Source organism: Camelus ferus, chromosome 3, assembly GCF_009834535.1.
Source record: "Camelus ferus isolate YT-003-E chromosome 3, BCGSAC_Cfer_1.0, whole genome shotgun sequence".
Classification (NCBI taxonomy): Eukaryota; Metazoa; Chordata; class Mammalia; order Artiodactyla; family Camelidae; genus Camelus; species Camelus ferus.
This window is the reverse complement of record NC_045698.1, coordinates 15,738,591-15,762,344: the sequence shown is the minus strand read 5'-3', so window position 1 is coordinate 15,762,344 and position 23,754 is coordinate 15,738,591. Positions and strand designations below refer to the sequence as shown.

Below are 23,754 nucleotides of genomic sequence, written 5' to 3'. Positions count from 1 at the left end.
AAACTGCCAAATACTCTTATTTAGTATGACTACTTCCTTTTCTTTTTTAATAAATCAGAGTTGCCCTCTGGAGGGCTGTGATAAACCTTTGAAAACATTTTACTTAGACAAAGGTTGAAGTATGTACCGGGCTCGGGGCAAAGACAAGCACAGCCATCTCTTTCATCACATCACTTTGAACATTTTTCGGCTTCCGTCTCGTCTTACAAATCAGCTCTATCGGTCGATTAATTGTTTCACTGTACCTGATCCCGAGCACGAATGCACCTGGCAGAACAGCAGGAGAAAGCACGTTTGTCTAAGTCCCTTCGTGGCTTAAACACTGGTGTCTGATCTCCTTGCAAATTGCAGTCTAGTTGTAGTTCATCCGTTAGGCTGGAAAAGACACGATTCCCAAGTGGCCTCGGTGCCTTGCCCAGTCCCCAGGAGACCCCCCGACCCTCGGTGTGCGCTGCCTGCACGCGGGGAGTGTTCCCTGCTAATCAGGTCAATGATCGTCGCCGGCTCCGGGGACCCGCCGGGAGCCTATCACAGCCGTTAGGGACGCAGACGCAGCGCGCTCGCCGAGCATCTCCCGTTAGGAAACATCGCTGAGTCCTCATTTACTCAAGGGAACCTCTGAGGATTTCAGCTCCTCTTTTTTGTTCTCTTAGGCAGTGAGGGGCTCAACATAAACAGCAAAGAGCAGCCCAGCCTGCAGCTCCTGGGAGGGTGCTGATTGAAAACTTCGCTCTCCCCTCCCCGTTCACGGTTGATCTGACTGATTTCTCACCTCCTTCGCAGTGAATATTTCAATTAAGGTAAGTGCCGCTCGAGCTGAGTGACTGCAATCGCGCTGCATTTCTGCATGGAAAGTTCGAACTGACTAAACTGACATTCTGCACTGCAGCAAGTGACTGTTGATGTCAGGGAAAGGCTCAGTTTATAACCAAGTGTCCTAGAATGAAAACCGGTGTTTGGGGATAACGGTACTACAGAGCGATTGCTTTTGAAATATAAGTATTCTGCCTCGCATCAAGAGACAATAAAGGAAACATGAAAAGAGAGTTAACTTCTCATTTTACCCGTCTTTAAATAATCTAGAGAGCTGTGGGGCGCTAAGGCAACATGATTTTGATTGAAGTGTTCTGCTGTTGTCACATGGTGAAATCTCCAAGTCTAAAAGCTTCAAAGTTAAATTAGATGGAAAGAAAATTTGCAAATGAGAGTCGAGATTTTGTGCAGCTTTTTACTTTAACAATGTTCCTGAGCTCCCTCTGGGTCAATGGATTTAGGACTAAATCCCTGAATATTTTAATAGTGTCCATTTAGCAATTATAATTTAAATAAAGTTTCTAATGTAGCTGTTAAGAAAAATGAACCCCGAAAGTTATACCACTGATATGATTTATAGTTTTTATATGAGAGATGAATTTTTTATGAGATAGATTAATATGAATAAAAGAAACATAACCTTCTTTCTAATATACTTATTTTTGAAAGGAGATTTCTTCAATAGACTCAATTTATATGTTTATTGAAATCTTGGCTTTTAGGTTTGTGAAGTTGCACTTTGTTATCAAACAAGAGTGAACTGAGGTTAAACTTGTATTTTTACATGGTTTAGAGCAAATATCTAGGTAATTTAAACAAATTAGTCCACATTATTTCTTCTAAACCTTTTTCCTCATAAGTTTGTCAAAAATATCTAGAGGGAATAGAAGTAACTTTCCAAAGTCATTTAATTATCAGAACTTTTTTTTCCTGCTTTACTTTGCACATGTAAATACAGTGTGATGGTTTTACCCCAGATTATAGCAAATTTGCCTGCAATCAAAAATACAATGATTTTGTCACTGTAATTACTTATGCCCAATTGATTGATTAGCACTGTAACCACGTGAGTGAATAATAACCACTTACCTGGTTATGAAAATCAAAATGATTTTCTAATAATGAAGCCAACCTTATTTAAAATATAAAATATATTATTATGAGATAATACTTACACAAACTGAATTTCAATAACATCTGCTGTGCTAAAGCACAGAGAAAAAAATCTAGCTATTTTTGTGTAAAGATTTATAAGGGTATCTTAAACGTGGTTTTTAAAAGGAGCACTCATATTTCATGAGATGTTGATTCCGCCTTCCTCTTGTGGGTGTCCTGAGATGGGACAGTTTATAAAGGTATCAGAACACTCTTCATGTTAATTGGCCAGGCTTCTGAAATTCTTGGGGAGCTTTTGTCTATAATCATACATGAAGAGACTGATGTTTTTGCTTCCCGCATAGGAATAAAATATTTTTAGGACACCCACAGGCACTGATGTGGACTAGCTTGTTGTCTGTATGCTTTTAGCCAAAGCCTGAAGACATTTTATTTACCTCTGTTGTACTGAGATGTCCATCTCTTCTCTCCAGGAGGATGGTTTTTCCACTGATTCAAAGATACTTCAGAGAAGTGTTTGATTAGTTACTGTTTGGGGTGTTTGGCGTCTTCATTTTTCACATTTTAAGTAACCTCTAAAACAGGAAGAGGCACCATTAACCGGACGGGGCCACATTTATTAGTAACAAACTTGTACATTGCTGAAAACTCTCGGTGTTACAAACTATTCATTGGGCCAAGTTCAAAATTCGTGGTGGTGTCCTACCCAATGAACTTTTATTAGATGTACTTACTTGTATATGACCCTTGAAGGACGTGCTTAGTGTGTAATGAAATATTTATTTAAAAAGGCTGTTGTAGCTTTTATTCTTTTAAAAAAAGATATACTTGAAGATCTTAAAAGGATTTTATCACTGTCGTTGTCTTAATTTGCATTACACAGGCTGAAAAGAGAATGATGAGAATCGCAGGGAAAGTTGAGAATTGAATTAAGAGCTGTTTATTTTGGGTAGCATGTGCTGCCTCTGTCAGACTTTTTTCTCACATATTATCCCACCTTATGTCTATCTTCTATATTGAATCCCATTTTTCATTTCTTTGACAGTGATGTATTCCTTCTGTGAGATTGGAAAACAGAGGATAACCTCACTTAGAATAGTCAGTTTCAAAATTTAAACCAAAAACAAAAAATCCATTAAAACTTTATAAAACTGGTCTTATGATTTATAACCTGCTCCTAGGCAGGTGGTATTTTCAATAAAAGACAGTGGGGTGAGGCAGTGTCTATCATGACTTCTAAATGCCAAATAGCTGGGGTCTAAACTTTGTATTATATAATCATCAAATCAAAATGATAACATTGGAAGTTATTTACCTCAATTTGCCAGACAAGGAGATGCAGGCTGAGAGAGCACATGTAACTGGGCCAAGGGTGGTACCATAGTTAGTGGATCTATGGTTCAAGCTCAGATCTGGCAGTGTTTACAGCTCATAATCTTTGCTCTATACTTTTTATCACCTTATATATGGTGACTTTTTCCAACTTAATGTGATACTCATGAATATTTTAAGGTAATTTTAAGGTGGTGCAGCTTAATTACATTACCCCCAGAATAGTTCAGTTCTTGCTTATTCAAAATAAATGATTTTGTAAATTCCATAGCCACCAATGTTTGAAAGAAACATATACCTTGTTCTTTCCGGTTTTGAAAGAGGTTAGTGCTCAAGTCTTTACATCAAGCTGATTCTGATTAGTACTGACAGAAAAAGCGCTCCACTCTGGGATAATCAGTACTGAAATTTAGTATCTGCAAAACATACGTCTTTTCAAGAGAGGTAGACATACTTTCAGGATAAAATCAAATAAAGATTAGAGATATAAATCCAGTGCTACTTGTATCGAGATGTCATTAGAAGGAAGTTAAGGAGAATCATGTTCATGGCAAAATACATTCACAATATTAGAAAATATAAAGAAATTAACAGTTGGAGTTGAATATTGGAAAGTGAACTAAAAAAAAACAAAGATTCAAATGTGAGGAGTCTGTTTGCTCGCCTGATTTTATATAAGCCTTTCCATGTGTACACAGAGATTTACTAGAGCTTATTATGTTGATATTGTGACAATATTATCCAAACCAAAATTTGGTCCAGTCTAGGACAAAAAGGGAGAGCTGTTGTAAAATTATGATTGACTGAAAAATGTAATCTGATTAACTGTCATATCCAAGGATGTGCTGAGGCAGTAGCTGGAAGTTAGCTAGGTTACATAGTCATAAAATATAATCCTTTGTTATGTTTCAACATGTTCTCAAACATGTAAAAAGATAACATTGAACCAGATACTGCAAATAATGGATTCAATAATGATTAGAAACATGATCAAGAAGTATATATGTATAATCTCCAGCCCCCAGCCAGCTTACTTTCCATTCTCTAGGTTTTATGGTAAATTACTGGCTTATCCTAGTTATGTATAAGAATAACAGAAAAACAAAGTGTATATAGATAATCTCCTTTATTACTATTCCAAAAGAATCAACATGATCTATAAAAAGCCATACTGCAGAGGAACTCATGTGCTGAGCGACCACCATAAATAGGTCTCCCCACCTAGAAATATGACTGTGTCTAGGCTCCACAAGCCACAGTAGACTTGACCAGAGATGAATGCACCCAGATCTAAGACAGCCATCTCTAGAGTAGCCAACGGCTACCATGTAGCCTATTAAAAAGAACACAACAATAAAAGATGTCCTGTGTTATATAGCACATAGCTGATTTAATGACCTTACATATAAATTCAAGGTGGATAACCAGCAGTGGATGGGCAGGAGCAGAATTTGAGAAACACAGAGATGTTGGTCTGCAGAAATCATCAATGAGATGAAGTCATGAGGTTGGGAGGAAGGAAAGAAAAGAAGTGAATTCCTTCAGGTCAGTTAGACAACAAACATGTTTTTCTCACTATACTGGCTAAGCACAAAAGGAAGGAGTGCTCTCTGTGTAGGAACATAAAGACTGTGTGATCCTGGGTGCTATTCCAGACACGCCACGCAGTGCGACTGTTTCCTGTTTTCTACATTTTTCTCTGTGGTTTCAGTTCCATTAACCAATTCAAGCTGAGCACATCTGTGTTTCTTACAAACTAAAAGATTATAATTGGCCCAACATCATACATATTCATAGTCTCAGGAGACAGTGGATAAGGCAGAAATGTGGAGTGGCCATCAGCACGGGTTCTAGATTCAAAGCCTCAGTTCAAATCCCACCGAGGGTACTTGCTAGCTCCAAGACCTTAGGCAAGTCAGTTAAAGTGCCTTCGCTTTATTTTTATCATCTTCAAAATGGAGCTAATGATAGTACTGATCCCAAACCAGTGTTGTATGAAATAAAAGAGATAATTAATATAACATACTTACAACTGCTTCCGTGCTCCAGAAATATCAGTGGTTATTATAAACCAGAAACCTTGTTATTAGCCAGAAACCTTGTTATTAGCCCCTTACCTTATCTATCAAGTAGAGAAAATTAGGAACATTCTTTCTCCTTAAGAACAATGTATATTTGGACCTTACCAGAAGCTGGAACCACCTCCCGACACTGTGTTCCTATCAGTACACTTGAATTTTAGGAAAATACATTTTTTTTTCTATTGGATTTAGACAGATGAGTAGATGTTACTTTAAAGAAAGTAATTTGAGAGACAGTTTAGGGGAAACTTCCTATTTTTGTCAATGGCAGCTTATATGCTATAAAACCAGACTTGAATAGTTGAGCACAAAGAAATTGTAGTGTGTGCAAAGCTGAAGTTATTTGCTATTTTATCTTTTACAGAAAAAGTATGCTGGCTCCTTGTTTAGGAAAGAAACAAATTCATGAAACTAATTCATATATTGCATAATTTTTTATTATGAGCATAACATATTTTGTGAAATATTTATAAAATATTTTGAAGATAATGATCTGAAATATATTTTCAAATAGATCCAAGCCTATCATTTCCTCTTCTCTACAAACTCATCTATATTTTGCTATGGGATTTAAATCCTCTAATTATAAAGTTGAAAGGTTATCGAATAGCATTTATACACATATACATACAGAAGAATTTCATATTTCGTAGATTGATTCAAGTAATCAGGATAAATGAAATTGTATTTTCTGCAACAGAATTCGTTGTTTTCCATTCTCCAAGCCACACATTCTTTTGCTTTGCTATATACAGGATTCAATGAGCATGTGTGTCTTAAAGCAGCAGATCCCTGGATCTCACACCTGGAGTAACGATTTAGTATGTCTGAGAAAGGACCTAGGAAACACAGTTTTGAGAGATATGCAGACTATTCTGATAGAATCAGAATATCTAGGGGTGTAACCCTATCACTGAGGTTTAAACAACTTCCCAGGCCATTCTCATATTCACACCAGGTTGAGGATTGCTGTTACAGAACAGCAAGTCCAGACTTGAGCGGGCGCACATTGACCTGGGCATCTTGTTGAGAGGTTCTGGAGCGAGGCCACATTCCGCGCGGGTACCAGCCCCCCCCCCCCCCAGGGCCGCTGACGCTGCTGCTCTGATTCTAGCCCCACTCTGCTCTGGGGTTGCCCCAGGTGGGTAAGTGGTCAGGGACCTACCACAGGATGTGACTTACAGCCTAGCTTACCTGGTTAAAGGCCGGTAAAACTTCTCAAGAAGCTCTTTCCATTATAGAAGGATGATGGGAAGCTCTGAGCCAGGTAAAAATTGAGAAACATTTTTCTTAATCCACTGTTGATTCCTACTTGCTCTCTCTGGATACAGAAAAACTGAATGTTTTGGAAAACAATGTATTTCTACCACGTTGCCAACATGTTTAATTCTTTGCATTGTTCACACTTGCTAACAGTATTTATTTAACCATTGCTAACGTATTTCATTCTCTGCAGTTCAGAGGGAGCAGGCTTTTCCAACCCTACTTCTCAATGTGTAGAAATTCTTGGCTTTAGGGCTACGCAGGATAATTCCATACCAAGGTTCCAAACTCATCCCAGAGAGCTGACTTCTCAAACAGTATTTCACTTCTCTGCATTCTAGGAATGCAGTCATGAGGCTTCATTATTTGTCACTTCAACTTTTCTTCTATTCCCAAACTAAATGGCAAAGATACTGATTTCAACTCTCTCTCCTCTATGTAACCTTTTTTTTTTCTTTCTATTCCCAAATGCAGTACATATTTCTTTGTTATTGCTCAACTCTACAAAACACAAAGGGAGATATATTTCATTAGTGTGGACACACATTTTGCATAACTTATATTAACATTTCGCTATTACTGTTCCATATTTTTTCCTTCTCGAATGCTTAACGTTTCCTTAACTGGAAACGTTATATTTTATATTTACTGATGCTTTTATATTTATTGGATTGTTATTTGTCTCCCTGTTCCTCAGTAGACATTAGAATGTAAGCTTCATGAAGACTGGGTTTTTTGTTTCTTTCTCTCATAGCTGCAGCCCTGGCCTGCAGTAGGGCCTGGCATAGAGTAGACTTTCAGAAAGTATCTATTGAACAAAGAATGAATGGATATTCCAAAGGAATCAGTTAGTTATATGGGCTATGTCTTAGGATTGAGGCAAACCTAAACAATGATAGTTTTGCTTTTGCTTAGGACTGGGTAAGAATCAAGCACATATCCACTTAATTTACTTAGTATTAACATGTGCCTCTTAAGTGTCAGGTACTTGCTAGACGCTGTGGACACATGCCGACAAGCCCTAATTCCTTTGAATAGTGTGTGCTTGTTGGTGGGGGTGCAAATAAGAGAAAGGCCAGTTACAGTACCCTCTGCTGTGTAATCATGAAAAATATGCACAGGGTGTTATCAACGCACAGAGAGAGCTCCTGACTTAACTTGGAGGGCCAGGGAATGCTTCCTAGAAATTTCCTGTGCTGTCAATGAAGGGATAGCTTGAACTAAGACAGACAGAAGAGGACGGGGTATAAGCTGCTGCTAGAAGTAACACTACGTCCAAAGGCACAGAGATGTGATAAGAGAACCCTCACCCCTCCAGAACCACACTGGTTCTGGCATAACATTACGATAAAATATTGCGTATCTAAGAAGAGTGTGTGTGTAAAGCACAACTTCATATTTGTCTATGTAACAGGGATAATGGGAACTCATCAAAGAATTCTGAGAGTGGGAGAGATTTATTGGTGCTCTGGTCTGAATCTTGTGTTATATTTTTCAGTACTTTGAATTAAATATATATACATTAAAAATACCTATAAAATTAAAACAAAAGTATATCTGGGGAGAAAATTAGTTTTGGGTGGAGCTGAATGGAGAGAGAATAAAATACTGTAAACCAAGGATTTATGAAAGCTTATATGCAGGACTTGAAGCTGAACAAGAGGTTGAATGAGCATGAAATTGGCCAAGGATGTATCCATTGGTGACTTTCAGGGCTCCGTTTTGCAGGATTAGGTGAGCAACTTTATTTCACTTTCAGAGTTGAGGGAAAATGGCCATGCTTGCTAACACTGACGTGGAGAACAGCTCACATTGTCCCACCTCCTGACTAGAAAAACCCCCATTCTTGTCCGGACCCTTGGAGGACAATCACATTCAAAGCGAGCTATTCAAATTTAATGGTATTGACATTCTCAGGAGGATAACATTTTCACCTTTCATTCCATAGGTCGAACACTATGGGTTACCCTGGCAGAAACTCTGCTTCTTCTGGACAGTTTTTTGTGTTGTTGTTATTGTTAACTGTAACTGAAATTAAATAGGAGATGTCATTTACCCACAGTTTTTCTCTTACCAGTGTACCCCCAACTCACCTTTTTGTTTCTTTCTCCTTACTGTCAGTCTGACATTCCCCACTTACTGCCTGATGATGGTTTCTCCGATGGGACCGTAACCTCCTTGAAGATAAGAATCTTGTTTTCCCTGCTTAAGCCTCAGCACGGAGATCAGCATCTATCACATGGCTGGTACCTCTATGTTAAAGAAAGGAGAGAAGGAGGGATGGAAGAGAGGAATGGAGGAAGGGAGAGATAGAGAGAGGGAAGGATGAAGGGGTCCATGCATCTACCAATCTTGCCCCCCACACTTGCTCCCTAGTCTCTCTTCAATGGCTCAGCAAATGGCAGCACAACCTACTCAGCAGGCCAAGTGAGAAATCCAGCTGTCGGCTTTGCCTTACCACGCTCCACACCTGACACATCTGGGCCTTTCAGTGCTGCCCTTTACATCCTTCTCACACAGGTTTTCACCCTCGCCTCCCCACAGTTCACATCACCATCATCTGTTACTTTCTTATGAGCTCCGTATTATACTCTTTTTCTCCGCGAAATAATGCTCCTGACTGCCAGGAGGCTGACCTCCCTCAGGCCAGTCTTGATCTCATCACTCCTGTGTTAAAGACTCCCCTTGTCGTGGCCCCTCTCCTAGGATATCGTTCCGACATTCCTGGGGCACCAATTTTTATGGACGTTCTCTAGTCTTGCCCAAACTCTAGGAGCCTATTTCTCCACAACTTTTAGTTCCTTATCCCTGAGATTTCATATTTGCCACCTGTCTTATTGTCTTCTCATCTGACTAGATCTCTTGACCCATAGAACGCAAGATGTCACTTTGTCCAAACAATTTTTGGCCCCTACCAGGCTAGTAAAATCTCTCTCCTATCAGTTTCCATAAAACACTTTATAACTTCAATCCCAGAACTCATTACATCATTTAATGATGCTGAATTCCTAACTCGCTGATGGCAGGCTCTATGCCTTTTTCATTCACTACTATATCTCCAGCGACAGACACCAACAAATACAAATCCTTTGCAAAAAAAAAAAAAAAGTCATGTAATGTACTTCTCTAAATTCAAGAACAATCATTTATTCATAAGCTTCTTCTTTCCTCTTGGATAGTTAAATGCCTGCCATTCTGAAGAGAATTTTGCTCTGCCATATGACCTTTATGAAATATCCCCAAACACAAAAATATAGTAACAATTAGACTAATTCAAAAATTTGCCATGCCTGTAACCACTGATAATGGCTTAATGCATTTCGTACCTCTTACAGACTGTGTAGATATCTTATCCTTTAATGAACAGTAAAAGCTGTTCACGCACGTTTTGTAAAGGTCACCTGTTTTCAATCAGCATCTTTCTGTGTAATAACTCAGTGACATTTCTCACCCATTTGTGATCAATGAACACGCATATTTTAACTCAGAACTCCATTCTCTTTAAAAGTACCACCCTGATAGCTTCTTATTTCATAACTAGATGATGGTTGTGCAGGAAACGACTCTAATTCTTAGTCTTAGGCTTTTGGATCTTTAGAGGAACGTATCCGGTATAACAAACACTAGAAATCGGCCATACTTGAGAATCCGCTGTCAAAAAGCACGTCCTGAATAGATACTCTCTGATCTCACACGTTTAAGGAATGATTACACTGTTATATTTAATATTCCCATAATTAAACTGTACTTTATTGCTTATCCTTTATATGGGGTGAGGCGAAATGCTCTAAAAATCGATACAGAGTAAGCAACGGCATTAATTCAGGAAAGTATTTCTCTCACAGATATTTAGAAGCAATCTTCCCTGGAACCTTAATCCTCAAAAGGAAATTGCAGTCCTCACAGAAACACCATTTGGGCCATGTGGGTCCAGGTCTCTGGATTTTTCTAAAAGCCTTCACGAGGCACAAATGACATTTTAAATATCTTGTCAGGGAACGAAGTGATTTTTAATGCAGATCCACCAAATATAATGTTATCAGTGGGCCCGAAGGCAAACATCAGAAAGGCAGAGGGAAACATAACACCAAGATGAATGTTGTGACTAGAGTCTAAGGAGGAACATAATATTATGATAATAGAGAAATATTTCTTGTCAGAAAACAAAAAAAAAGAAGTAAACAGGTATAATATCCCACACTCTACTCAGAAGCATAATTAGACACCAGTATGTTTTTTTTTTCCTCTGCTGAATGTTATGCCATTTTGTTTTTCTGAGTTTTTAAGAAAAAAGAACAATTATGCTCTGGTCTGCAGGCATGGGAAGGGGGCTCCAACACAGAGTTAGGCAGCAGTGAGTGAACACAGTTAACACAAAAAACTAGACCAAGTCATCAAAGTGTCACAATGACTCCTTTAAAGAAGTAAAGCTTGTTGTGACATGATGGCCACGTTACTCTTGTTCTTGACCAAATATATCAGTTTATGAAGCTGCCAGCCCTTTCACATACCCACTCCTTTCTAGGTCTTTCTTAGTCCAGTTTTTGCAAACTCATGTGTTGTGTACCTCTCATGACTACGTAGCCACACACCTGTGACTTAAAGCCTCTTCCTTGTCTTTTGTGTGTCAGTTGTAGTAATATTCTGTTCAAGAAATTTCGTGATTCTGCTTTGAGTAGAAGCAGAATGTTTTGCTTCCCAAAGTAGTTCATTCCATCTTTGGAGGAGCCCAACTGGGAAGACGTGTGTGTATTTTAAGCAGAATTCTGTACTCATAGGTAAATTCTGCATGTGTATCTTAGAACTATGTAACTCAAACATTAAATTTTAGACTACATTCAGTTGGTTCTGAAAAGTGGGTACCAGTCAATAAGCAAGGTAAGATTCTCTTCCACATGAAACCCGTTTGCTTATCAACAGCACCCAGACCCCGCATCCTCGGTGCGTCAGCGCTCTCTGCACGACCACTGTCTAGGCTCGTGTACTTCTCCAGTGTCCTCTTTAGGACACCCTGCAGCATGTGGTCCTTGAGAGACCATTCACTCTCTTTCCTCTGATCCATACCAAATACGGAAGTCAGACTGTATTTTCCTGTATGCATGCTTTACCAAAAACAATAAAACTGGTCAGGGTTGGTAAGGAGGGTGACCCTGCTAGCGTTACACTCATTGAAATATTTCATAAGGCTTGGCGTTGCAAGAGGAAATTCTAGAGTTAAAAGCATTTTTGTCCACATGGAGCCATCACCCCTGAAAGTAAAAGACACCTTCAAAAGTCAGCCTTGAGTTTTGTGTGTAAACTGCTTGCTAGATAAAGTAAGGTTGTTGAAGTGAAGTGGTGACAAAAAGTAGGCTTTCCATAGGTCCTGGAGCCACTTAGCTCAGTCTGACAAGAGCGTAGCAACACATACAGATGGAACAAGCTTAGCATTTAGGTTGCTAGATAGAATTTAAATGGCAGAAACAGTTCGGTAGGCATTATGCTCTTTTGGCATTAGTTATGATTCTGACATAAAAATAAAAATATTTAAGAATGTCAGAAACGCCTGTTTTCAGCCTTTTCTACTAGGTCAATTGTCAGATAGCACAACTGTCATCTCTTCATCATGTTCGTAAAAGATGATCACTTGGTGTGTAAGATGAATTTGAAGCCTACTTTCAACATTGTTAAGGACTATATAAAATGAAAGTACAATGAGAAGAATTAAAGTGTTCTAACATTATTCACTTAGCCAACATTATGAGTGTTTTTTTGGGGGGAGATTGAGAAGGGGTAAATGTACATATATGCACATATATTCTCTCTTTCCATACACACACACACACGCACACACACTATTTCCACAGGACTTTTGTAACATAATATGCAAAGCAAGATGTAGCATGTTCTCATGTTTTTTTTAAAATTCCATCTAGAGTTACATCTTTTGATCAACATGATGTGTATTTCTTTTGTATTATTACTAACACATTAGCACACTTAGAAAATGTGATTGTGTGTGTGTGTGTGTGAGAGAGAGAGAGAGAGAGAGAGATCCTACAGGAAAAAGAGCCAGCATTGTATCCCCAGGCTTACTATATTCCCTCATGTTGAGCTAAATTCAGGAACAAGAAAGGAAAGAAACTGGCAAAACATGCTCTGTTGTGCAGAGCTTTATGGAAGGAGAGAAATCCTCCCAAGAAACAAATACGTTGACAGTAGAGTAAGAGTCAGAGGGCTCTTTGCTTCTTGATATTTAGAATGTATAGAATATACATTTTATCCTGCCTCATCGGTTGTTTTGATAATTCAGTGAGACAAAGTGTGACAAAGCACCCATCGTGGTGCACAAAGGAAAAATAATAACTGTTTTCCTTGCCTTTCCCAAGTTTGGTGGGTCACCAGGAAGCCCACTCAGGACTGCAAAGTCCATCTGAACGGGGTAGGGATGTCATAATGATTAAAAGAGGGGGGTTTTCATTTCAACAGATTGAAATTGTAATCTGACTCCATGACTTCCTACCTGTGTGATTTAGGGAATTTTCTTTACTTTTTAAGGGCCCCGGTTTCCTTCTCAAATAAAATACAGATAATATCCGTGACCTGGGAGGTTGCTGCATAGTGAGACGCCATAATACATGTGCTCAGCAAGGTGCCTGACTTACAGCCAGCACCCCGCCGCCGTGGGGGTCAGCATTATTACCCTGACAGGTGGCCCAGGTCCCTGCGGCTCACTGGCGTTCCCCACGCATGATTTCAGCCTTTCCAGGTTTTAGAGTCATCAGGGACCCAGCTACAACCTTGAGCCCTGGGGTCTCTAATAATTTCAAGATAAGAAAGCCATGTTTACCCAGAGGATGGAAAATTAACTTTTATTGAGACCTAAGGCAACTCGAAAGTCTAAGCCTGGGATGCAAAAATAGGATATTATTTTCATCAGCTCCCACCTTTATGACGGCTCAGGACCCACTGCTTTGACTGCTGCACCTGAGCCACTCAGGGTCTCCCGGGCTGTTTGTGAATGCTCCCGGGGTGCTTGCCTTTCTCTGAGAAACAAGATTCTCCCGCTTCCCTCTCTGACCTCCTGCCTTCCGCCGGGGATCCCCTCCTGCTAATGTCTCTTGTGAGATCGCAGCTCCTCTGGGCAGCTCTGTCCTCTGTCTGGGTCTAGAAAACACCGTCCTTCCCTTCATCACTTTGTACTTAATAACTTGAGTTTGAGCTTTTCATTGAGGCCACACAGCACATGCAGACCAAGTGGCAAGGGTTTTTTTGTCCCTCCTACCCCCAAAGTAGAGAAACAATGGAAGGGAGCAGGATGCAGAAGATATAAACCAGGTGCCAAGCAAGGTGTCATCTCTGAAGCCCTCAGGCCTGGTGCCTGAATGTTTCGTCTCTGTGAAGCCTCACTTACCATCAGCCAGGGCTCAGCTGTCTGCTCTCAGCCAGACTGCATGCCACTAGGTCCTCCCACACAGAGGCCAGGACTCAGCTCCAGGGAGGCCTCAGAGGCAGAACTCCAGACTCCATCCTAGTCTTTCATTCTGGAACCCGCATTTTCATTTCCAGATTGTAACTCTTGTGAAGATGTCCACTCATTTCAATTAAAAAAAAAATTCCTTCTTTACTTCCACCCACTGAGCTATTTTAAATAGAAAAGCTAGAAGAAAATAGTCCTACATTAATTCAATCTGTATCAGTCATTCTTAAATGACACCTTGTTCAGGCTGTTGAACCGGGCCAGTCCAGTTCTTACTCATTCTCTTCCGCAGTGAAAGTGTTCAGTGGTCTGCTGGTCCATTCAGCACTCTTCTTGGGTCTTTGCTCCTGGAAACCAGCTATACGAACAATCTTACAAACATGGATCTCCTCAAGAATGTGCCTAATAAAGTTGGCAGCTTAGATAAATCTGTGCACATACAAAAAAACCTTCAAAGAAGCAACGACCTGAAAAAAACTTAGCTCGAATCCCTAATGAAAACAGAACAATTAGCTTCTTATTCTACGATGTGCACATTCAAGAAACGGGTTGACACTCGGACAGAGTGGAACCCTATCTCCAAGGTCTCTCATGAATCCCCATGTAATCCTCAATGCCTAGCAAAGTGACCAGCACAAAGAAGAAATAAAAACATGTATGTTGCAGAAAGCATCGAGGAAATGGGAGTTTATCCATCATCTAACATTTACAGCTTCAAAAACACCACTTTGGAATCTAGTTTCAACCAAGTCACCCCATTACAATTTTTATGTCTTGGTTAGAATTCTGAATGTGTTTTCTCATAGAAACATTAAGCCCAAATTTGGGCAGTTATAAGACCTTTAGTTCACATCAGATTTAACGTGCATAAAAATCGGTAGGAACATTTGTTGTTCAAAACAAACAAAAGACTTATATTCAAGACTCTAATATAAGTCACATAAGAAAAAATATATTTGGTATACTTACCATTTTCCCCAGCATGCGTTTTTAAAACCTGAACATCCCCTAAACTGTGTGAATCCCCCCACCCCTCCTTCCTGTTCCATGGTTCTCAGTTTTACCTTAATTGTGTAACTGTATCTGCATATTTGCTGTATTTCTCTTGAATCCAGGCCCTCATTCTTGCCGAGACTCAGCCTCCTCTTCAGTATCCTGGCCTCCATTCTCTTTTCTTTCACGCCAGTCTCCCCAACTGTGATTAGTGTAAGTTAAAAAGGTAACCTTTCCACTCTCCTACCTTAAGTCTCCACTGGCTCTCTGTTATCCGCAAAATCAGCTTTAGTCTTTCAGACAAGGTTATGAGAACACACCCTCAACCTCTCTCAGCCCCCACCCCCTTATCTCTTACCAGTTCTTTAGCTGTGCATTAGCCTTGAGTCATCGTAAACAACTTGCAGTTACATGAATAAGCATACACACTCTTGCCCACGTGCGCACACACACACATCCCTAATGATATTTTGGTCCTTGTGCCGTTTGTCCTTGCGGTCCACAGTGCTTACAATGTGTCTGCACTTCTCCACCATGTCCATATACTCCTCCATAACTTTCTGGCTGATTCCTATTCTCTCTTCCAAACTCGAAACTGGCATTACTTTCACCAGAAGGTTCTCTTTGCTCTCCAGCTGTCAACCTGATAGATTATCCACAGGATACCACAGAGATAGTGTGGGTTTGGTCCTAGACCACTGCAACAAAGCAAATATCCCAATAAAGTGAGTCACATGACCTTTTTGGTTTCCCAGCCATGTAAAACTTATGTTCATACTATTCTGCAGTCTGTTAAGCGTGCAATAGCGTTACATCTAGAAAGAAATGTACATACCTTAATTTAAAACTACTTTATTGCTTAAAAAAAATGCTAACCATTATCTGAGCCTTCAGAGAATCCTAATCTTTTTACAATATTAGTATCAAAGATCACTGATAGCAAATCAACCTAACAGATATTATAATAATAATGACAAAGTTTGAAATACTGCAAGAATTACTGAAATGTGACACGAAGACACGAAGTGAGCAAATGTTGTTGGGAAAGTGGTGCTGATAGACTTGCTAGACACAAATCCTCAATTTGTAAAACAAAACAAAACAAAAAACCTCAATTGTCTGTGAAGCACAATAAAGGGAGGTATGCCTGTGTTTCACTACGTTTGTCACAGTGCTTCCTAATTTTCCCTTTACAGATTTGTGTTACCTAATAAGTGACAAACTCTCTGCAGCCCAGACTATATCTGAAGTTTGTTTATAACCTCAGTACCTATACTGTGTCTGTCATGTATTAATACTTGAGTACTAATTTTGTAATACGTAAGTCCATATATGAAAGAATATAAACTTTAAAGACTATTGACTTCTGAGACCTCTCTCATCCTTAGTTGCTAATCACACATTTTGGCCCTTTTTTTTTATATATTACCATCTTATGATTCACTGATTTAATAATGGAGTGTTTCTTTTGTATGGGAATCTGGGCCAGATCCAGTGTAAATATAAGCTAAAATGATCATCAAGAAAACATACAGACACAAGTGTGGAAGGTGCCCTAAAAGAAATATTCATGGTGCTATTAGATTGTAGGAAGTGAGGCCTGGCTTGGTTTAGAGAGCTGAAATCTGCCTTCTTGGAAGAAATGATATTTGAACAGAGATACGAGGATGTGCAGTTGACTAGATGGAGAGGAAGGCGGACTGTGCCAGGCTAATGGAAGAGTTCATGCAGTGGCAGGTGGGATGCTGATGTACTCAGAGGATTCAGGGAAACCAGGATGGTCCAAACAGAGATGGAGGTGTGCAGCCCTATGAACGAAGGCTGGACAATTTTGGAGAATGAGGTTTGGAAATGGGGCAAAAAGGGGGAAGGCAAATTATTATTATTTAAGAAATACTATCAGGAGTTCCCTACATTGTGGTCGTGGAGAGAAATGGGTGGATTTAGGAAATATTTGGAAAGAAAAATCAATGTTATGTGATGATGGATTGGAATGTGATGCTTGTGGGAGGAAGAAGCGAGAGGAGAAAGAAGACTGATTTTCAGAGCTGGTGGGATCTTTCACTGAGATAGGGATGGATCAGGATGGACCAGCTTCCACGACAGATCAGCAGGAAGGAGAGATCTGATAGATCTGCTTTGGGCTGTTGATTTCACATGACTTTTAGCACCAGTGTCCGACCATGTGACATTCTGGAAATCACAGATATGGACCAACTGTGGAGAAAGAATTGTAACACTTGTAGATCTCTGCAGACAAGAGAGAAGGGTCATCCTCTATTTGTTTTTGTGTATCAGTTTTTATTATACAGTAAACTTTGTGAGAAAGGGAAAAAAAATTACTCTTTTTAAGTGTGCTCATTCAGCACCAAGACAATGCAGCAGCCAAAGTGGGATCCTTAAAAAAAATGTATGAATTGAATTGAAATAGGTACTCATCATCCAACAAATGACTGTAAAATCTACCTGAAAAATGAAAATTATGTATCTTTATATAGTGTCATCTTTTTTTAAAGAATGCATTCATTCTGAAAGAGAAGTGAGAGATATATTTAGTAATGCTTTGCTTTTAACATCAATGATCTCAGTTTGAATTAAGCATAGACCAGTGGTCATCACCCAGGACAGATCATGATGACTCACTATGAGGATTAATTACAAAAGTAATCATATCCGTTATCTAATTATTCAAATCTTAATTATGACTCCGCTGGCCCAATTAGTCAGAACACAAGGCTAATGTTAGAGACGGGTGGATACTCAGCATCTGTGCCTAAGTGAGAGGCATCTGTTGCCAAGAGGTGAAGTGATGGAAAGTGTCAACTCACCAGCTGCGAAGTAAATGAGTCTCTGAAAAGCACACAGGAGCCGGGGCAGTGATTCAGCCCAGGGGGCCAGGGGAGATTAGCAGAGGATGCAGGGGTGCTCTCAAGACATTTCTTATCCCCTGGATGGACCACGGATTGCAAAACATTGCTTAGCACACTACTGGGTGCTACCGTTAAAAACAGAACAACAACAACAACAACAACAACAACAACAACAACAACAACAACAACAAAATATATATATAAAGCTTATCTTTTGCAAGTTGTCTAGAGCCATGAAAAGAAATGAGCCAGCAACACATTTTACACATGTAAACATGTTTTTGTAAATTCATTAGAATCCTTCATGGCTTCTAACAGTTACTTGATCCATGCAATGTCTAATAAAAAAAATAGAATTCTATGAATGAAATATCTACGTATTATAAGTATAAATAATAAAATAACAGATTCCCTGATTGGTGCCATTGATTTTGATTAAATAACATCTAATATATTGTATCTCGGCATCTGATATATTTCTGTGCTATTATTGATTTTGATCCTATTATCTAGGAAGGAATCTATTAATAATGCTATTGATTTTATATATATTTATTATTAATATTTATCAACCTTTCATGTTGGTATAAAATCTTTATTGAACTATAATCAGTTGTTAGTGAAAGGGAAACAGTGTGTATAAAGGATGACACAGCTGATTAGAGCTTGAAATACATCAACTTTTGGCCTGGCTGTGGATTCGCTTCCACTGTCCTCAGTGTCATAGGCTCAAGTTTCTTTTAATTCGCATTTTGCAATGTGCGAATGAAAGAGTATTTGCACTTACTGAAGTCAGAAAATGTTAATTTACGTGAAATGTATATACATTTTGTTTCAACCTTTCACACTGGTTTCACAGAAGAAAATTACATTTCAACAAAATTAAAAGAGTTTGGGGAGCTTTTTCAGCCTTGCATCTCCATGCTCCCTTGTTATTGAATCACAATAAGAAATCCTGTTAGTTCTCTGCTACTGAGCAAATTGCTTTCCACAATTATGGTTTATGTTTTAATGGGGATAGCTTCACATTAGCAGAATTATTCCAAACCAGCATTGCCTCTTGATGCTGCACGGAACAGCACCCTGCCTATTTTACAAAATCCACGTCTCCCGTGTTGCCTCTAAGAAAAATATATAAATAAAGGCTTGCCAGTCTTGCTTCTGAGAGAGTTTTAATTGAGGATAATGAAACATCCCTGGCTCCAAAATGAGAGTATGATGGCCACCGAGCTCTTTAAAATGCTAATAGGCAGAAGACATTTACAGAAGTTTTGTGAGATCATGCAGCGTAGTAACGATGTAGGTAAGTGACAATTTGTCAAATTTAGCTGCAAGGATCAGAACTGCTTTCCCTCCTTATACTTCTGATGCCGACTTGAATGAACGATGTAGGATGATGTGAAGTGGGCACCTTCAACACTAAGCATCCTGCCCTTTCAGCCACGGGCCATCTGCCTGCTACGCATTAAAAGAGGGGAAATGACCAGGAAGAAGCAGAACGGTTAATTTCAGGGGATTTCATGTTTCTAGGCCTCACTTCCTCTCCCCATTTCGTTGTATTTCCTCCCCAGAATACTTCTCCCACTTTAAATCACAGAGACAACGTGAACAGCACATGGATGCTTTAACTAAGCAACTTACCAATTCAAGTGGGTTGCCTGAGCTGTAAGACATGAACTCAGAAGTGATAAAGCACGGCTCTGTTTCAGTAAAATGGAATAAGAAATCACTTTGACAGAGCCTAGATTCTGGTCTGGGTTGCTAAATGTGTTTTTTTTTTCCGCCCCTCTTTTTTTTCCCCCTCTTTCAAGGTCGATGTTCTTTATTTTATGTGGAGTATATCTTATGTGACAGCACAGGAAGAAATGTAAGCAGCCCAGGTTAATGCATTTGGGGTCAAATGGGCTTCAAAGTGAAGGGAATCAGCCCTCTTGAGATACTCAGCTAACATTTACAAGTTTAAAGGAATCTTGACTAAATGGCCACTGTTTTGGTGAATGCCAAGAGCTAGGAGAGGCATGAAAGGAAAACGTTCAGTTGCTTATTAAATGTAGGGAACCTCTTCAGGTTCCTTTGCCTGGGATGCCGCACAAAGGCGTGGTTTAGAATGATTTCCTGTTGCAGACACTTTCACTTCAGGGACTTATAAGTGGGACATTTTCATTTCTGAGTGAAAGTGTTGGTCTCTGGGATTTGAGATGACAAGGGTCTTTCCCCACCTTCAACACCTGCCAGTAACTTAAGCACCATCTGCCAAGATGCCAGGAACTGATCCATTGCTCCTAGGGGACTTCACCTGTGTGTGTATGTGAGCATTTGTATAAGAGTTATCAGTCACAAACTACATGCACTTATTAGCAGCATCATTAATCTATGAAAAGAAGACCTAAAAAAAGAAATACTGAGTTAGCAACTGAAAACCAATATCAGATCCTAATGATTCATTTGTATAATTTCCTCTTTTTTATTATGAAATCCTTAATCTGAATATTTATTTTGTTTTATAAATGTATATTTAAAATAAATTAAATTATTCAGAAACACAAACTTGGAGTTTAACAGCATTCTTTTCTTCAAGAAAATAACCAGTTAGGTATTTTTCATTAATACTTCTTGTATTATTAAATACTTTTCCTAAGGTACTTTTATTTCTATCTTACTCCAAACTGAAGTATAGATATTCAAGTTTCTATCAACTGCATCATCAAACACTTTTTTGTAATTGACTTTTTAATTTAAGTATATTTGACTTACAATATTAGTTACACACATAGTGATTCAATAATTTTATACACTATACTTCATATACAGTTATTATAAAATATGGGTGATATTCCCTGTGCTATACATTACATTCTTGTAGCTAATTTATTTTAAACCTAATAGTTTGCATCTCTTAATCCCCTTCACCTATCTTACTCCTCTCTCCACCTTTCTCCCCACTGATAACCACTACGTTGTTCTTGTAGTTGTTTTAATTGAACTACAGTCAGTTACAATGTGTCAATTTCTGGTGTACAGCACAATGTCCCAGCCATGCATACACATACATATTTTTGTTTTCACATTCTTTTTGATTAAAAGTTATTACAAGATCTTGAACATATTTCCCTGTGCTATACAGAATGCATCATTCAACATTACTTTGTTATTTCCAAGTATCTCATGGAGGTTTATAAAAAGCTATAGATTGTGTCCACAGAATGAGTGCTGTACCCCTCACACGACTGTAAAAAATATATGAATAGATTTTCATTTTCTTTACCTACAAACATTTAGTGAGGTTTTGCTGTATGTTAAGAGATTGATTTTTCTCTATGGAATCAAATCAAAAGGAAGTGGACAAGTAACTTGACATTATTAAAATTCATATTAGGGTTTTTACTGAATGACAGTAGTTTTTGTCTTTAAAAAAATTCCCATATATGCGTGTTTTAAATTGACTTTGAAAGAGGCAGTATTACTTTTGCCTAAATTTTATGCTCCGTGTATAAGAAGGTAGGACAAAATTAAGATACCTAATAATGTTAGGTACTTAATTCTACCAGAGAGATCTCACTCAAGGGCACCTAAGGAGAGAAGGTTCCCAGAAGGGGCTGCCGAGATGAACTTCTATCAGGTGCACTTAGAACAAAATGAAAGCCTCTAATGTGTTTCTCCAAAACGTCCTGGGATTGTGAATGTGTTCAGTTTCACTAGGATCTCCTATTCATTGCTATAAAGTCCCTCAATATTATTTTGTACTAGTCTTAGTGAAAGTCGCAGAGCATTTTCTTCCATTTGTGAGTCTTGGAATACACAAACAGTTGCATATATAGGAAAGTCTCTTTTGTGGAATAAATGTAAATGGAACTGATCCCTCAGCACCGCCTTCATTTCATGTTACAGTGACAGATTATCAGTAAAACTCCTATTGCAATATAAAATAATATGGCTTGCTACATTGTCATATATTTTTCCCCATACAGCATCTTCATTTACCTTATGAGAAATAAGCACCAGTTTTCTCTCCCTTGTATCCCTAAATATGCTTGAGACAAGGAATGGTAAATAACATCATCTACACTACTTGAAAAGAGACATACTGCAAATGTCAAGGTAAAGTTCCTTTTGATTCTCTAGTATACAGCTATTTATTCCAAACAATTTCGAATTCAGGTTGCATGCCAATAGCTCATGTGGGCCATTTCTGCAAGAAGCAGTTTGGTGAGAAGCCTTGATATATGCATCAAAGAGAAGGAGGATTCTGTTTTTGTTTTTATTCTTTTTTTTAAGATGAGCAAATGGAATAGCTTATTTGCAAGGAAGTGGAGGGAGGAAAAAGATCTATAAACATCTAGAGATAAACTGAATCCTGCCAGAATAACTAAACAATCGAAAAACATTTCTTGAATGCTATGTACTAGATACTGTTCTAATGAAACTAGGCTTTAAGGAAAAACTTGAATTGGCTTCGTTGTCCCCATGGAAAATGACAAACGGTGGGCTACTGATTGGGAGCATGACATTCACAGCAGAGTGATGAGCATGGCTAGCTCACGCCTTGACTTTGTCTGTCTCTGATCTGTGAAGCCAGGATGGGAGTTCCACGTGAGAAGGGGGCAGAGTGTTCAAGAAGGCTTTTTTTCCCTCTTTTCCAGTCAGTGTTCTCTTTTGGTTTAGAATTTGCTGCGTTCATTTTTGCATATTAAAAGCACTTGCTCTTTATTTGATTTGGGTCACTAGTTGTGCAATTACTAGGAATGGAAATTTTAGACCCAGAGAAAATGTCTTGCAAAGCTGTTGAGGAATGAATGAAGGAGGAGCTCCAGGCAAGGGGTATTTATGGCTCTGAAATCATATTCTGCCTTAACTGTGAGCCCAGTGGAAAGTGGACATTGTAACTTTTTTATTAGTGATAATTAAATGACATATATTTTTAGAAATGAAAAACTATGCTGAGTTTCAAAAAGAGAGGATCAGTTTTATCAATCCATCTCATCATTTCCTTTCAATTTAGGACTCTATCAAGAATAAGAATGATTTTATCAGCTCTTAGGAATGCATTACATACTAAACATTTTAGGGATGTTGTCTTATTTAATCCTCCCTGCAATCTTAAGAGTAGGCATTATTGCCCATTTTATAAAAGGGAAAAAACTTAAGTTAGGAGGCATTTAGAGACTTGCCTAAAATCCAACCCTTAGTGATTCACAGAACTAGAAAGTCAGGCTCAGGTCTCTCTAATTCTAAACTTCAGGGTTTTTAAATCACTAAGCTATTTCTACTTCCTTTTCAAACCAGCCATCCTTCCTGTATTAGACCAGAGCATAAAAATAAGCCATTAAGCACCCTCTGTTCTAGTGAACTGTCACGCAGTGTCCTCCTTAACTACTGATTCCCTAATTTTTTTTTTTTGGGGGGGTGGCATGTTTCTGATTTTTCTACTGCTTTTTTGGTCCTTTCAGTTTAATGGCATTGGGGAATGCCTTTCGGCTTTCTGAATTTTTAATGTTCAACTTGAATTTCAGTCAGTTCTGTTTTGCTCAACTGACTTACGTTGTCCTGGGGGTTTGAGTAAGAGTCTCCCTGCTGACTCTCCACAGTGCTGACAGGGTAGCCGCTTCCCTCCCACTGCAGGGACAAGAAGGGACCTTGGTGGCGAGCATAATAAATGCAAAATACAATTAAAATATGTGTGTTTCATTGAATTTCACAAGAGGAAGACACTCACCTTCCCTGCTTTCCGATCTACCTGCCAACATAGTGCTCTTCTCTTTTCCAACCCAAAATGCTTAAAGAATAGTTTGTGGTCTAACTTCTGGTGCTTTCTGTCCCATTTACTTTT

General features: G+C 38.8%; 1 protein-coding gene across 1 annotated transcript in view; it reads left to right on the top strand.

Moving 5' to 3' along the window:
- The first annotated feature begins 625 nt into the window (after positions 1–625).
- CDH12 (cadherin 12) overlaps positions 626–23,754 on the top strand; it is a 342,925-nt gene continuing 319,796 nt past the window's right edge. Inside the window, exon 1 of the mRNA XM_006189587.3 lies at positions 626–800. The gene's annotated coding sequence lies outside the window, so the exon portion shown is untranslated. The remainder of the gene's footprint in view (positions 801–23,754) is intronic.